This window comes from Hippopotamus amphibius, chromosome 4, assembly GCF_030028045.1.
Source record: "Hippopotamus amphibius kiboko isolate mHipAmp2 chromosome 4, mHipAmp2.hap2, whole genome shotgun sequence".
NCBI classification, from domain to species: Eukaryota; Metazoa; Chordata; class Mammalia; order Artiodactyla; family Hippopotamidae; genus Hippopotamus; species Hippopotamus amphibius.
In genome coordinates this window covers 178,200,825-178,207,276 of record NC_080189.1, presented here as the reverse complement: position 1 = coordinate 178,207,276, position 6,452 = coordinate 178,200,825, and positions in this window count along the sequence as shown.

Genomic DNA, 6,452 nt, shown 5'->3' with positions numbered 1-6,452 from the left:
ACCCTGAGGAACTTTGCCCTCCTTTCCTGATGAGGTCCCAGGACCTTAGCTTAATGCTAAACAAACCACATTATGAAACTGCATTAGAAGGAGTTTGGCAACCGCCACGGCACTTGGATTCCAGAGAGCCCAGGGCCCCCAGCGATGTACTGAGGTCAGAGTTTTCCCCTAGACAAGATTTGGTATTGAGAAGGTCTTGTCTTCATTCTGGAGGTTTCTGAAAGTAAGGGAAGCAGCGGGCATAGTGGACAGAGCCCTGGCTTGGCTTGGAAGCAGAGCCACTGAATTTTGAGCCCCGTGGGCAAGTTGCCTCCCCAGACTCGCCACCTGTGAGATAAAGAGATTGGATGATCAGAGGCCTGCTGGGATAATTTTGTAACTATTTAACTACCCTTTCTCCTCCTTTTTTCCTCCTCCCCATCACCGCCTGCCCCCTGTTCAGGCAGAGCCCGTCCCCAGGAAAAGAAGACACAGCAAAGAGCAGAGAATGAAGTCTGCTAGGCTTTTGATTTTCAAAAAAAGCTGGGTGCGTTCCTCTAAAAGGATTCCAAAGAGTTGTGATCAGCTGTGTTCTAGAGGGTGTGACCTTAAATCTTGCCTCGCTAGTAGCTCCTGGGATTAAATTCTGTGAAACATGAGTAGAAATCCTAGCTGAGGGCTTCCTAGGTGGCACAGTGGTTGAGAATCCACCTGCCAATGCAGGGGACACGGGTTCGATCCCTGCTCCAGGAAGATCCCACATGTCGCGGAGCAACTAAGCCCATGCACCATAACTATTGAGCCTGTGCTTTAGAGCCCATGAGCCACAACTATTGAGCCCATGTGCTGCAACTACTGAAGCCCACGTGCCTAGAGCCTGTGCTCCACAACAAGAAAAGCCACGGCAATGAGGAGCTCGTGCACCACAACGAAGAGTAGCCCCCACTCACTGCAACTAAAAAGAAAGCCCGCGCAAAAAAGACCCAACACAGCCAACAAAATAAATAAATCAATCAATAAATTAATTAAAAAAAAAGAAAGAAAGAAATCCTAGCTGAAGCAGCTCCCAGCTGTGTGACCTTAAGCATATCACTTAACATCTCTGTGCCTCAGTGTCCTGAGTTAAAAGATAAGGAGTGTGTTCAACTTGATGAGATGGATGTGAGGATCAGATGAGCGAGGTTGTGGCTCACCTGGTCCAGAGGACATCGGACGGACACTTGCTTTCACCACCATTAGTGACAGTATTGGATCACTTAAGTCAGTGGTTTTCAAGCCTTTTTTTTTCCTTTTTGGTAATGGCAGAGGCTTTCCTTCAAACAAAATTGGATGCAGACACTCAGTTCATAAAGCTGGACTAAAGCAGAGCTACTTGGATTGAAGTGGGGAAGGTAAGAGGCCATGCCTTACCTATCAAAATAAGTCCCCTTGAAGTCCCCCATGATAGGCCCTCAGGGGGCTTCAGGGAGAACTGTTTCATAATCTCTTCAGTGGATACAAATCCAGAAATGTCAGCAGGCTCTTAATAAATCCCCGCTTCTGTTGATGTAGTCCTACCTGGTTCATTCTCTACGGATGAGAGTATGGCCATATCTGAGAGCACCATTGTTGCTGATGGGTTCCCCAGAAAGTACACTCTGAGATGGAGAGCAGATTCTGGGAGTTTGGTGGGGGTGCCCTCAAGATCAATTAACACCTGTGCGTTGGACCACAAGAAGCAGGATTGGGGGAGGGGGCAGTTGAGTTTTGATGTGGTCCTAATAGAGTCCCCCAACCCAGCCCAGAGGGAGTTCTGCAGCTGGGATGAGCCATCAGAGCTGTCCCAAGATGGATGAGAGGGCAGAATGTTTACACTCCAGATTATCCTGGAAGGTGGGAAGACCCGGGGCGAGGACACTCTCTTAGGCGAAGGCAATCTCAAAAAGCAGGGGGACAGTTGAGGGCTGTCTGTTAGACGCACCCCCAGACCCTGGGAACAAGTTTTTCATCCTGAGCGGGCTCTGGGTAGCTTACCCCAACTCCCTGGCTGACACCTGGTGATAGAGTGAGGCTCACACAGACCCAGTCCTGACTCTCACGGAGCTTGTTGGGATGGGGAAGCAGGTGTTCAATACCAGGCAAATTAATCACATGTAATTGGAAGGATGCTGAGCACTATGAAGGCCAAGAAGAGAATGCTATGAGACAGGCGATAGCAAGGAAGGCCTCCGAGGGGAGGTGACATTTCAGTGGAGACCTGAGACAGCTCCCAAACAAAAGGTGGCCAGGATTGGGGGACCAGTGGGACAGCAGGGGCCACGAACCTGGCTGGCCTTGGGACAGGAGAGGGGATGATGCTACAAGAAACAGTGGGAACAGGGCCAGCTTCTCCAATAATCCATTTTTTCCCAGGCATTGTGCCCAGGGCCCACCATACTTTTAAAGGCCCATGAAAATGTTTTAATTGCAATCTTTTTATTCATTTAATTAATTAATTTATTACATATACATGTATCTATTCTTTTTCAAGTTCTTTTTCCATTTAGCTTATTATAGAGTATTGAGCAGAGTTCCCTGTGCTATACAGCAGGTCCTTGTTGGTTACCTGTTTTAAATAGACCAGTGTGTACTCGTCAATCCCAAACTTCCAATTTATCCCTCTCCCCCCACCCACCATCCCCTCCTGGTAACCATAAGTTCGTTCTCTAAGTCTGTGAGTCTGTTTCTGTTTTCTAGATATGTTCATTTGTGTCGTATTTTAGATCCCACATTAAGTGATGTCATATGATATTTGTCTTTCTCTGACTTCCTTCACTTAGTATGATAATCTCTAGGTCCATCCGTGTCGCTGCAAATGGCATTATTTCATTCTTTTTAATGGCTGAGTAATCTTCTATTGTATATATGTACCACATCTCCTTACGCATTAATCACAATCTTTCTAAATCCAAAGAAAAATAGAAACACAGTACTACATACATCATAATGAACCACGCCCAGGTTATCTTTATAACAATGCAGGTGTAAAATACAAAGTTAATATTTTTTTGAGGGATGAAGGGGTCCACAAAAGTCATGATACTTCCCAAGAATGGGAAGCCAGCGGTGGGCCTGCAGCAGGGCGGTACCATTGCCCCACCTGGAGCGGAGGCCGGTGGTGCCCTGTACCATATTACCTCAGACACCTGAGCTCACTGCAGCTGTGATCATCAGTTCCTCCCCTTGCCAGTCTTCCCACACAAGTGCCGACTGTCTCTCAGTTTTTGGCCACAGAGCTTTCTAGAAAGCAGAGGGAGCTGGCTCAGCCTGCAAGCAGAGGCAGCCCTGAAGGTTGACACCTCGGAGAAGTCTTACCCAAGTGGGGATGGGAGTCTCTGGGTACAGGTCCCAACTCCCCATGGAGGGAAAATTCTGCGGTACTTTTTGCACAGCTCCTCAGAGCTCCTCGCTGGGACCAAGCCCAGGTTGCCCAAAGCAGTTCAGCCCCTCTTGGGCTTTTCTTCCTTCCTCACTCCTTCTGGTTCCTGCTTCCTGGGACCACCTCCCAAGTGCCAAGCCCTGGTCTCAGGGTGCTGATTTGGGGCAACTCAAACCAAGACAACCCCTGGGACTTCCCTAGTGGTCCAGTGGGTGTTCCCAATGCAGCAGGCCTAAGTTCTATCCCTGGTGGGGGAACTAGATTCCACATGCATGTGGCAACTGAGTCCACATGCTGCAACTAAAAGATCCTGCATGCTGCAATGAAGATGCCACGTGCTGCAACTAAGGCCCGGTGCAGCCCAAACAAACAAACAAATAAATATTAAAAACAAAACAAAACAAGACATTCCTTTACAACTAGATATGGCCTAGGGCCATGAGATGTGGTGTCTCTCCTTAGATGCCTTCAATTCTGCAGCAATGACAGGTGAGACTCGACCGAGACTCTTTCTAAATGACCTGCCAAGTTCAAGGATCAGCGCTTAAAACTTGGACGTGTCACTTCCCTCACTCCAGACCTGTCCACTCATTTATACAACAACATGCTGGGCACTGGGTCCTCCTGCAGGGCCAGCACGGAGGCCTCGGCCCACCCAGGGGTGGATGTGAATGCCTGTGGCCAGTGGTGGTAGCCTCTGTGCTGCTGAGAGAAGCCCTCCCTGTCCCCAGGGGGGAGGTGACAGGAGAGCCCCCGACACCTCAGTCCCCTGCAGTGGGCTGAGCAGAAATCCTGGCCTGGACATCCTTCTCCTTTCAAACAGCCTCAAGTTGCTCCAGAGAGTTCGCAGTGGGCCTGAGGCACTGAGGAAACATTCCTGTTTGTATATCCCGTAAACACTCCATTTTCGTGGTGCCCTCTGCCAGGTGGCTCAGGGCCTTCCAGACCTCGCACCTCCAAGATGCATATTTTTCCAGAAAAACAAATAAGTGGATGCAAAGCTAAGGCTGGCCCATTACCCCGGGGAGGGCCTAGCCGGCTAGGCCGAGACGATATTCAGGCTGGGTGGGGAGACACTTCCCGTCACCAGTCGAGACAAAGGCTCTTACAGGGGCCTTGAGTGGGTGCGGAGGACACAGACGTGGTCCCCCCTCCAAGACCCCACAGTGTGAGAGGAAACCAGACACAACCCACCTCACTGTGTTCCTACTAGTAATCGCTAATTTCCACCAAGGGCCGAGGAGGTGCTGCCCCAGTGCTAACGGTTCTGCACTAATGACGCCACTAAATCTCTGGAACCAACCTCACGTGGGTGGTGTTTCTGAATTTTCTCAGTTCCAACACCCCATCAACTGAAAGACCCAGCACCTCTTTTATTTATAGCATTTTAGGGGAAGATAGAAAGATCCCCTCATTCAATATGTGCATTGAATTGCGATGCACCCATATTTCTATGAAAGACGCGGGTCTCAGACGTGAGGGAACATTGCCCCCATTTTACAGATGAGGATGTAGAGGGTCACAAACCTTCAGTCACTCACCCCAAGCCACACAGCCAGGGAGCGGCCAGGCAGGCAGGCCGTCTGGACCCAAGCCAGCGAACCCCGAGCTCCAGCACTCACCCCTTTGCAGTGGCAGGCGGGGCTGGTGGGGAATCATGAAAAACCCCACGTGACCGTGGGATGGGGGCCCTGGAGATGTGGGTGGGTTGGAGACATGTTTAGAGAGGGGCGGACAGGCTGGGCTGGGAGAGGCAGAGGAGACCCAGCTCAGGGCGGTGTGCGGGGCGGGTGGGCAGAGGTGCACAGGATGGGAGGAGGGAGGCACCAAAGGGCAGAGTGTTCCAGAAGGAGCAAGAATAAAACAGAAGTGGGATGGAATGGGACCCCTTGAAATCCCATCCCCAGAAGAGCAGCAGACGGGGCTCCCGCCATCTCCAGGTACCCGACGCGCTGTGTGTCCTGGGAAGCGGCCTGGCCCCTCTCTGAGCTCCGTCTCTGAGTCTATGGCCGAGATGATCTCTGGGCCTGGACCCTCATGCTGGGTCCTCGCACACTGGGGGACAGCTTAGCTCCCGTTTGCACCTCTGCTCGTGCTGTGATCAGTAATGGCGCCTTCTTCACTCCCAGGTGTTCAGGTTTGACCGTAAATCAGAGGCTCAGACCTATGACGCCCCACGAGGTTTTCAGGCTGCCGCCCTACCTCGGATGGGGCACACGCAGGGAAGGCTGAATCTAGGAGTGCTGACCTTTCTAGAAGGCCCCACCCCTGCTTCCCCGTCTCTCCATTAATACACATCCCACACAGACACACACACAGACTCACACACACAGACACACACACTACACAGACATACAGCTACACAGACACACACACCACATACACAGACACACACTCACACACTGTACACACACATACACTCACACAAACACACATGAACACACACAGGCACAGGCACGCACATCACACAGGCCCACTCTTTCTTTCACATTCACAGCACACACTACCTTGACATACTCTCTCACACACACTCACACACACACACACACCCCCTATTACTTAGCCGACCCAAGAGACAAATAAAAGTACAGCTGACCACAGCCAAGCTCCCTGACACACTCAGCGCTGCCTGGCGTGCTGTTCTGAAGCCCCAGGGCTGAGCGATGGGTCCCTTCCAGGACGTGTTTCCCTTTATAGCCAGATGACCCTTTTAAAGGGAAAATATGCTTTTAAACATTAGGGCCTCTAGTAACTTTTCTTCTTCACTCTTTAGAAAGAGCCTCTTTCAAGTTCCCTGGTAGGTGAAATGCCTCTTTTGTAAAATTCTTAACCTGAGTGGACCTTACGTGGAGCCACCTTGATCTTCCCTCCTTGGAAGGTCTACCTGTTGACTTGGGGGCACCCTCAGCCAGGGAGACCACATTTACCATGGACTTGAACTTGGGGAAGCCAGCCAGGGCCCCGAGAGGCCAACCCAGGGGAGACCCCGAGGCAGGCAGCCTCAGGGTGCCGGATGGGAAGAGGCTTGGCTGAATTCCGCTTCAAAGCCTCGTCTGTGTTTGGGGCAGGGGGTGGG